Source organism: Leopardus geoffroyi, chromosome C1, assembly GCF_018350155.1.
Source record: "Leopardus geoffroyi isolate Oge1 chromosome C1, O.geoffroyi_Oge1_pat1.0, whole genome shotgun sequence".
Taxonomy (NCBI): domain Eukaryota; kingdom Metazoa; phylum Chordata; class Mammalia; order Carnivora; family Felidae; genus Leopardus; species Leopardus geoffroyi.
The window spans coordinates 41184019-41193824 of record NC_059328.1 but is presented as its reverse complement, the minus strand read 5'-3'; the positions used below and the strand labels follow the sequence as shown (position 1 = coordinate 41193824).

The following is a 9806-nucleotide window of genomic DNA, read 5'->3' as shown; positions in this document are numbered from 1 at the left end:
CCGGACTGGGGCTGAACCGGGGGACTAGTGATGCGCCCCCACCCCCCACCCGGGCCGCACCCGAGCCCCGCTTCCGGTGCCGCAGTCTGCGCGCCACCTGCGAGGGTGCTCAGGTGGGCTGGCCCTCGGGCGGGCTGGGAGTCAGGTTTGGGCGGCCGAGTCTCCCCTCAGCGGTACGGCTCACGCACCTGGTCCTCCAGAGCGTTGCGAGAGGGGAGCCGTGGGCACCCTGTGTGCCCCGAAAGGTGAGAGCAGGCACAGCATCCACCCCCACCCTGAGTTGTTCCTATCTGGGGGCAGCAATGTCGGGGGAAATCTTGGGTGCCAGTGCTGGTCCATGGTGGAATTAGGTGGCCCCACAGCTCCTCCAAGGTCAGCCCTTCGGGGATGTGTCATTGTTTCCTGTGTATCACCTCCACTTACCTAGCTGTCCCCACCTCCTGGATGAGTTGGTGTCTCCAGATGTGTTCCCTTAAGAAAGAGGAGAGGGGACAGTCCTGCTCTCTTTTCTGAGCTTTGACACCCCCTCCCCCCAATTTCTTCCCTTTGCATACTTAAAGTTCACCCTCCTACTCCCTGGAGAAGAGCAATCCAGCTGCTCTCCCAGCGCCTCCATCTGACTGTCCTATGAGAACCTCAAACTCTGCAAGCCCCAAATCACACTTCACATCTTCACCCCTAAACCTGTTCCTCTTCCCATCTCAGTGAATGGCATAGTCATCCACCCAGTTGCCCAAGCCCGGAACCTGGAAGTCATCCCTTTCACCAACCTCCCTCATCTCCACCCCAGTCTCCAAGTCCTGTTGATTTTCTCTCTGGTGTCTCTCAAAGCTATTCATTCCCCTTTGGACTATTGCAACATCCCCTAACTTTCCCAGTTCCTCCAGTCTTCTTTCCATGCACCCTTCAGACTGAACTTTTCTAAAGCACAGACAGACCATGTCATTTTTCTAAACTCCCATGGCTCTCTATCGCTTAGAGGTTAAAGTTCAAGGCTCTTGAGAGAGGTGGTGACCTGCCTAGGCCCGTAACTCCCCAGTGCTCACTCTGGTCCAGCAACACTGACTGCACTGTTCCAGGCTTCTCCAGGTTGCCTCTGCCTGGAATGCCATCCTCCGCTCCTGACATTCAGCCCATTAGGACTCAACTTAGGGTGACCTCTTTTAGAGAGGCTTTCTGACCCCAATCTTGAGTCAGACTCAGAGGCTTTCAGCTTCTATGCTTCCTTCTCATGGTTCTCATTCAGTTCTCTCATTCTCATTTAACAAACAACTTTGAGCATGTACCATGCTCTGGGCATTGTACTAGGTGCTGTGGATATGGCATTACTACAGAGACACAACTCCCTGATCCCAGGAGACCATGTTCTAGTGGAAAAGACAAGTAACCAAATAAACAAGCAAATAAACAATGTTGTATAAAGCTTAAAATAGGGCCATGTGATGGACAATAAAAGATATCATTTCCAGAGCATTCCCAGCAGTGAGGGTAGCTCATGTCAAAGTGTGATTTGTGTCTGGGGAGCAGAAAGGGAGTCCTTGAGGATCAGTGTCTGATGGGATCCAGGAGGCAGGCTGCTCCAGAACAAGGCAAGGAGTTTGGATTTCATTGTGTGTTGGGAAGCCACTAGAGGGCATCAGGGAGAGGATTTATATATTTAAAGATGACCCTGCTCCATGCTGACAGTGCAGAACCGGGTTGGGATTCTCTCTCTCTTCCTCTCTTTCTGCCCCTCCCTCTCTTGCTCGCGCGCTCTCTCTCTCTCTCTCTCTCTCTCAAAATAAATAAACTTAAAAGAAAAAAAAAAGGTAACCCTGCTACCCCAGGGAGAAAGGATTTGTTGAGGGACAGACCATTTCAACACTGAGTCCGTGTCACCCTTTTCTGTCTCCCCGGTACACATGGACAGAGGACAGGGTCTTAGAGTGTGCTTCAGTTTTGATGAGGACATGAGGGAATAATTTCCAAGGACGGTGAGATCTCCTGGTTGGGATAGGGAACAATGGCTATGTCCGGATGAATTTCTTGCCCAAAGCTTGCCCTGCCTGTGAGAATCGGGTTCTGCTCTGTCCTGTAGGCACCAGGAACCTTCTGAGTTTCAAATGTGTGCATGCTGCTGATGTCACAGTGTGGAGGGAGGTCGGGAGACCAGAGGGGAGGCTGGCATGATGATCCAGGGTGGATGCTGGGGTGTGGATTAGGAGAATGCAGGGTGGTGAGGGGAAAGAAGCTAAGGAGGAAGAACTGCTAAGTGGTGAATAGACAGACTGGGAGGTAACACTCAGAATCACTAATGATGGGAGGGGGAAGGGAGACTGGCCAAGTAGAGGCCTCTGCATCCCTCCTTGGGCCTGGGTGAGGGAGTATATAGGAGGGCCTGAACACATGTGCCTTTATACTTCAGGTGGAACTTGCTGGACACAAATATCCAGAGAATACTCCTAGTTGTCCCCACAAAGTCTCATACCTGAGGCACAAGACCAGGTTTCCATTCTCCCAGCTGTGACTTCCCTACCCTCACCCCTCATCCACCACGCTGTCTGGTCTCCCACAGCCTGGCCAAGGGGTGAAGAGGTTGGAGGGTGCCCAGCCCCTAGGCTGCCAGTTACTAGCTCTATGGCCTTGATTCAATTACTTGGTCTGTGCCTACTTAAGTTTACTCACCTACAAAATCATAGCTACTCACTGAGTGGTGGGAAGACCTAATGAAGTCCCATTGGTTAAAGACCTAACAGACAGCCACTGGGGCATATTTGGTGTTCGGTAAATGTGAGTTCACTTCCTTCTTAGCCTTCGTATGAGGTAACTAGGGAACTAGGGAACAGAGGAGACTCTGAAAGGTTTGGTAGCCAATGGTAGGATTCCAGGCACTAGAATTGGGTAGCCAGGAAGTGTTAGGAAAGAGAAATGGTGCCCATACATCTTACAGTGGGGACCACCAACTGCTGGCACTACAAACAGGGCCCCTTCTTAGCCATACCACTAACCTACCACACTCAAGACTGCTCCTGTAGGAGGCAGCACCAGGAGCAAAGGGGAAAGTGTAGCAGGCAGATTGCTTTTGAGAGAGTGATTAAGTAGCAGCGTTGCTGTGGGAGGGAGGGGCCCCTCTGAGAATGGAGGGGCCCAGCCAAAGAGGCTGGGGCTTCCTGGTACTGCCATCAACAGAATTCCTGCTGTCAGTTTGAGCCCTGAGCTCCAGGAGCTGTCAGATGCCTCCAGGCAGGCAGTTTCGAATTTGGTGACTGGATTCTTGGAGCAGCTTTGGGGGCCCTTCCTCAGGACAGGATCTGGACTGGAGACCAGTGCTGAGTGTTCACCTCTACGATTCTCAGATTCTGTGAGTTAAGGCTCGGGTGATAATTCACAGGTGAACTGTGAGACTCGGGATTTAAAACTCCAGGGTTCTACACTATTGAAGTTTCTGGTCCCAAGGTTCCCACCTACCTTCTGTTGTCAAGGACAGCCGCACAGGGTGTGAGAGGGTTTGCAGCCCTCAAATCCTCAATCTCTGGTGAGGATACCATGGGAAACTCCAGGTAACCTTTGTCCCTTTTTATTAAGGATTCTGACTTGGGACATTTTTGGTTCTGTCTTGAGGTCAATTGGAAATAGATTATGTAGGTTGCAGTGTTAGCTCTGCCAGCGTGCCAATTCCTGATTTATCTCCAAATCTGTGATTTGAGTTGCTTGTCCTTCTCCTGAAAATTTCTGCTTCTCAATTCAGTTTCTCTCTGCGGTCAGCTCCATTCTCTTGTAAGTCATTCTCTTGTACTTCTCCATTCTGTGCAAGGCATGACTACCAGCAGCTTCCAAGCTCAAGGCTTGGGATAGTAAGACAAAGCAGTGAAAAGCACCCTGGAGCCACACAGGCTGATTTTGGATCCTGACTCTGGGACTTTCTGACAGTGTAACTTTGGGCAGGTTATTTAACTTCTCTGTATTTCACCTTCCTCATCTGTAAAACGAGGGTGATGTTAGGACTTGCGTCACAGGGTGGTTATGAGGATTGTGTGAATTAACTTATGTAAAGCACTGAGAACAGTGCCTAACACATAGACAGTGTAACCAAGGAGTGTTACTGATTGTTGTCATTAGTCCCTCAGCTAGAAGGGGCTTCTCCACCAGTCTAGTTTGAAAAAGCTCAGGGAAATATTCCAGTTGGCCATTCCTTCAACTAATCACTGTGCCCTGAGAGGTGGAATCAAATCAGAGGCTCTACCATTCGGCCAATGGGGCTAGAAAGGAGGGGAGGAGAAGTAGTTCCCTAAAAACAAGTTGGGGGGCTCAGTGTTGTAAGGTAAATGTGGCCAGTGAGCAGGCCTTTAAAATAAAGTCATAGTTTCATGAAGAATCCAAAATATGATTTCCCTAGAGCACCCCTGCCCGTCGCTCTGAGAGTCTTCCAGCTCAGCCTAAGACAGCCTAAGAGCTGGGAACTAGTCCCTTGTAGCACCCTCTGGGGGCCTGTGCCACCCACAACTCTCCTGCAGTTGTGACTTTGCCAACCCCAGCCCCATTCTCAGCCTGACTACCACCACCACACTGGCCCAGGAGGGGTGGGGGGACTTATAGGGCAATGGTCCCTGAGGCTCTTCACTGTATCACCCCATCCCAAGGATGGGACACACCCTTCCCGATTCCTCTCCAGCTTGACCTAAAACAGGGCTGTAACTTTTTTTTTTAATTTAAAATGTATATATAATTTATTGTCAAGTTGGCTAACATACAGTGTGTACAGTGTGCTCTTGGTTCTGGGGGTAGATTCCCATGATTCATCACTTACATACAACACCCAGTGCTCATCCCAACAAGTGCCCTCCTCAATGCCCATCACCCATTTTCCCCTCTCCCCCACTGTCCCCCCATTAACCCTCAGTTTATTCTCTCTTTTTAAGAGTCTCTTATGGTTTGCCTCCCTCCCTTTCTGTTTGTAAGTATTTTTTCCCCTTCCCTCCCTCCATGGTCTTCTGTTAAATTTCTCAAGTTCCACATATGAGTGAAAACATGATATCTGTCTTTCTCTGACTTATTTCACTTAGCATAATACCCTCCAGTTCCATCCATGTTGCTGCAAATGGCAGGATTTCATTCTTTCTCATTGCCAAGTAGTGTTCCATTGTATATATAAGGCTGTAACTTTTTAAAGCACCTTACGGCGGGGCAGGGGGGTGGGGTGGGGTGGGCACCTGGGTGGCTCATTCGGTTAAGCGACCAACTCTTGATTTTGACCCAGGTCATGATTTCATGGTTCGTGAGATCAAGCCCTGCATCAGGCTCTGCACTGGGTATACAACCTGCTTAAGATTCTGTCTCTATCCCTGTGCTCCTCTCTGACTCATGCATGCGCGCGCTCTCTCTCTCTGTCGCTCTCAAAAAAAAAAAAAAGAAAAAAAGAAACAAACAAACAAAAAAAAAAAACACTTCAGGGAATCAGTAACAGAGGACTTTATGATTCTGTGGCCCCTCATCAAGTCCCTCAACCATCCTGATAGGAGCCTAACTATAGAACTTCTACTTCTGTGATGGTGCAGTATATGTTTTCCCACATCTTCCTTCCCAGGAGAGAGGAGGAAATTTCTCTCTTAAGCCAAAATTCCCAGGCCTTCCTTTCCTTTCCCAATATCAGCCCTCTTCAGATGAACAGCAAAGAAGAAATCTATTGCTTTTAGGTAAAATCTTTCCCCCACCCTACTAAGTGGCTGGATTTGTCCCATGTCCCCCAGCAGGACAATTATATTAGGACTTACGACAGTGAGTGGGACATCAGGTGCCCCATCCAGGTAGCCCTGTGCCAGATGCTCCATACCTTTTGACTCCCTTTTTTCCTCATGGAATGAAGTTTGTCCCTGCTTATTCCCTCCCACAGCCTCAGGTGTCCCTCTACTCCCTCGCAGAGTCTGCCCTGGCAAGACCCATCCCTGCAAGAATCCATCTCCAACTAATAAACACCCTCCCCCAGATAGAGTATCTAAGTCTCAGATTGAAGGTAACTCTGCTGCCTTTCCAAGTAGATGGATGGTTGGATACTTCCTTTATATGTAGGTGACTGAAGGGCACAAAAAAGCACTGTCCCTGAGCACAAGACAGGCCAGTCAAAGAAAGATGACCTCTCAGGGCACCTGGGGGGGGGGGACTCAGTTGGGTAAGCATTCCAAGCGTTCCTTGATTTTGGCTCATAACTTGATCTCACAGTTGTGAGATTGAGCCCTGCACTGTTAGTGCAGAGCCTGCTTGGGATTCTCTCCCTCCCTCTCTCTCTGCCCCTCTCTGCTCACACATGCTCTCTCAAAATAAATAAATAAACTTAAAAAAAAAAAAAAAAAGGGATGATCTTTCCACAGGCTCAGTGCCCAGAACTACCCTCTCCTTTCTCCCTTACTTACTACTGCTCCCTCCAACCCCAGCTTCTCTCCCCTGCACCCTCTGAACTAGGCCCCTACCTCTACAACATCCCCATCCCCTGCCACCCTGCTGCCTCAGTGATCTGATAACAGCGAGATCTGTGCTTGGCTGTGCCCTGATTTGACATGCATCATCACCTTCCATTCACCTCAACTCTGACCAGGGAGGTCTTGTTGTCTGCAATTTTAATAGATGAGGAAATGGAGCCTTTGTGTGCTTTCTCAAATGCATACACACCAGGTTTTTTTTTTCTTTAGTACTAATTTTGTATTGCTTTTTAAATATTTTCCCACCTTTCAGAAAACATATTCAGGCAATAATTACTGAACATCTGTGTGCCAGGCACTGTTTTGGGCACTGGAAATATATTAGAGAACCAAAATGAAAAAAAAGAAAAATACCAGCCCTGCCCTTGTGGAGTATAGAGTTTAATGGGGAGAGACAGAAAATAAATGAATAAGCAAAATATTCAGGATGTCAGATAACAAGTGCTATGGAAAAAATCATGCAGGGTAAGGGAATAGGGACCATGAGGGCAAAGGTTACATTAAATAGAATGGTCAGGGAAGACCTCATGGAGAAGGTGACATTTGAGCTGAGATCTGAAGCAGGTGGGGGAGTAATTATATGAATATCTGCAGGGAGAGCAGAAGGAATAGCAAGTGCAAAGGGCCCGAGGTGAGAGCATGCCTGGCATATTTAGAAAAAATCAAGGAGGCCAGAGTGGCTGAATATGAAGAGAGAGTAAAGGGAGATGATGTCAGAGAGAGATATGGGGGTGCAGGTCATTCAGGGCTTCGGGCCATGTGAAGACTTTAGCTTTTGCACTGAACACCATGGGGAGCCACTGCAGGGTTTTGAACAAACAAGTGACATGATCAGATCAAATGGGTCTGGTGCTATGTGGAAAAGATAATATGGGGACCAGGGAAGGAGCAGAGAAACTACCTGGGAGACAATGTAGTAATCCAGGCAAAGAAATTCTCTATAAATGGGGCACCTGGGTGACTCAGCCAGTTGGGCATATGACTCTTGATTTCAGCTCAGGTCATGATCTCCTGGTTCATGGGTTTGAGCCCCACAGGGCGGAGCCAGCTTGGGATTCTCTCTCTGCCCCTCCCCCATGTGTGTGTGCTCTTTCCTCTCCCTCTCTCTTTCTCTCTCCTGCTCTCAAAAGTAAATAAACTTAAAAAAAAGGAAATTCTCTATAAACATAATTTAAATATCTGCAGAATATTTCACCCTACAAATTCACTATAATTCACTGAATTAATTCCTTATTGATGGGCATTTAGGTTATTTCCAGTTGTGTCCTTATTATAGAAAACACTATGATGAACATCTTTGTACCAGAAATCTTTATATCCATGACTATTTCTTAAGACACGTTTGTTGTCTGGGACACCTGGGTGGCTCAGTCAGTTGAACACTTGACTCTTGATTTTGGCTCAGGTCATGATCTCATTGTTCTTAGGATCTAACCCCATGTCAGGCTCTGGGCCCAGGGTGGGGAGCCTGCTTGGGATTCTCTCCCTCACTTTGCCCATTCCCAGCTTTTGCATGCTCACACACTTTCTCTCTCTCTCTCAAAATAAACAAACTTAAAAAATTTTTTTAATGTTTATTTATTTTTGAGAGAGACAGAGACAGAGACAGCACAAGCGGGGGATGGGCAGACAGAGAGGGAGACACAGAATCTGAAGCAGGCTCCAGGCTCAGAGCTGTCAGCACAGAGCCCGATGTGGGGCTCAAACTCACGAGCCATGAGATCATGACTTGAGCCTAAGTCAGCCGCTTAACCAACTGAGCCACCCAGGCGCCCTTAAATAAATAAAATTCAAACAAACAAACAAAAAAGACACATTTGTTAGCTAGGTGTTACTGCATCATCTTTCCAAGGTTTTCATTCAAAATTCCAGTTGCCCTTCTGAAAGATGTTGCCAGTTTCTGCTCCCTTTGGCAGTGTGTGAGGTAGCACATTTGCCGTGAAGGTATGTAGTACGTGTCCAATTGGATGTCCTTGTGGTCCTGGCCAGGCCTGTGTGCACATCTTAGAAGAAATCCCTCTTCTCTGGACAGCCTTATATGGTTCCAAAGCTCTTTTGGGTCCATTTGCTCATTTCATGTTCACAGCAATCCTGTTATCCCTGCTTTATAGGGGAGGAAACTAAAACTCAAAGATCAATAATAAGGCCCTGTTCCAAGTGTTTTATGTGTGTTACCTCATTTAGTCCTTGCACCAGCCCGTGAGGTTGGTGCTGTCATCATCCCCCTTTCAGGGCTGAAGTCACTGATCCAGGGTGTCAGAGCTGGGGTGCTCACCTGCTCTCTGAATCACTCCCTGCCCTGCCTCAAGCTCATACAGTCATTTTCTTGGGGCTGGACAGCTAGGACATGGTGGGGCCAGGAATCCAGCCAGATCTTCCTGGCTCTGCAGTCCAACTTCTAACCCCCGACAGGATGCCAGTCAATGCCTGAAACACCTTATTAGAGCTCTGCCTCTTTTTTTTTTTTTTAAATCAAAACAGTTCTTGGTCCCTCATGAGTGACCGGGGCTCCTTCCTTAGATCCACTTTCAGCAGCTCCTGGAGACCAGACTTTGGTATAAGAGCTCAGATCCCAGAACCAAGATCATCAGAGCAAGGAAGGGCTTTGAGCTCCTGATCCATCCTTCTTTCCCCTTTATATGGGGAGAAAAGGAACCTAAGGGCTAGAGTGGGGTAGTAACTTGCCCGAGGTTACTCCCAAGCTAGCGGGAGTCAGAGTTCATGGAGAGGGAGGAGGCTGGCCCAACACGTAGGCCTAGGTCCTCCCTAAGAGTCCCTGCCAAGGAATATTTCAGAACTGTGACTGTCACAGCCCTGTTCAAGGGCCCTTTCTTGATGGGCCTGTTGATTGTGAATTATTAACCTGCCCAAGCCTGTAGTCTGTTGGGTGGGGCCCATTCACTTTAAGAAAACCCGCTTTACAGTCACTAGCCCGCTGGGTTGGGAGGGTGTAGCTCTGAAGTCTCAATGGCTAGTTCTGGATTGGTAGAGACAGCTGGTGGTCAGGTGCTTCATGCCAGGGAAAGGCCTGGAGGAAGGGACTGAGAAGGGGGGATGAAGGGGAAGGTGCCAAGGGTCAACCCAAGGAATGTTCAGTAAGCCTCACAGCATCCCTGAAAGGCTGGCACTGTTATCTCAGGTTTACAGATGGGGAGACTGAGGGTCAGAGAGAGAGAGGCAGAGCAGATTTCACAACTTAAGCTGTTTCTACAACAATGGCATCACTGTTCACATGCTCACAGCCTTATTTCTATGATACCCCCTCCCATTTCCACATACTTTTTCTACAGGATAAAGAGTCAAGACCTGATTCCAAATCACACTTGGTCCAAGCCTCAGTTTTCTCATCTGTGG

At 48.3% G+C, this 9806-nt stretch overlaps 1 protein-coding gene across 2 annotated transcripts in view; it reads left to right on the top strand.

Annotated features, from left to right (window-relative positions):
- The window catches only part of TTC39A (tetratricopeptide repeat domain 39A), a 55493-nt gene that overhangs the window by 615 nt on the left and 45072 nt on the right, over positions 1-9806 (top strand). The window lies entirely within an intron of this gene.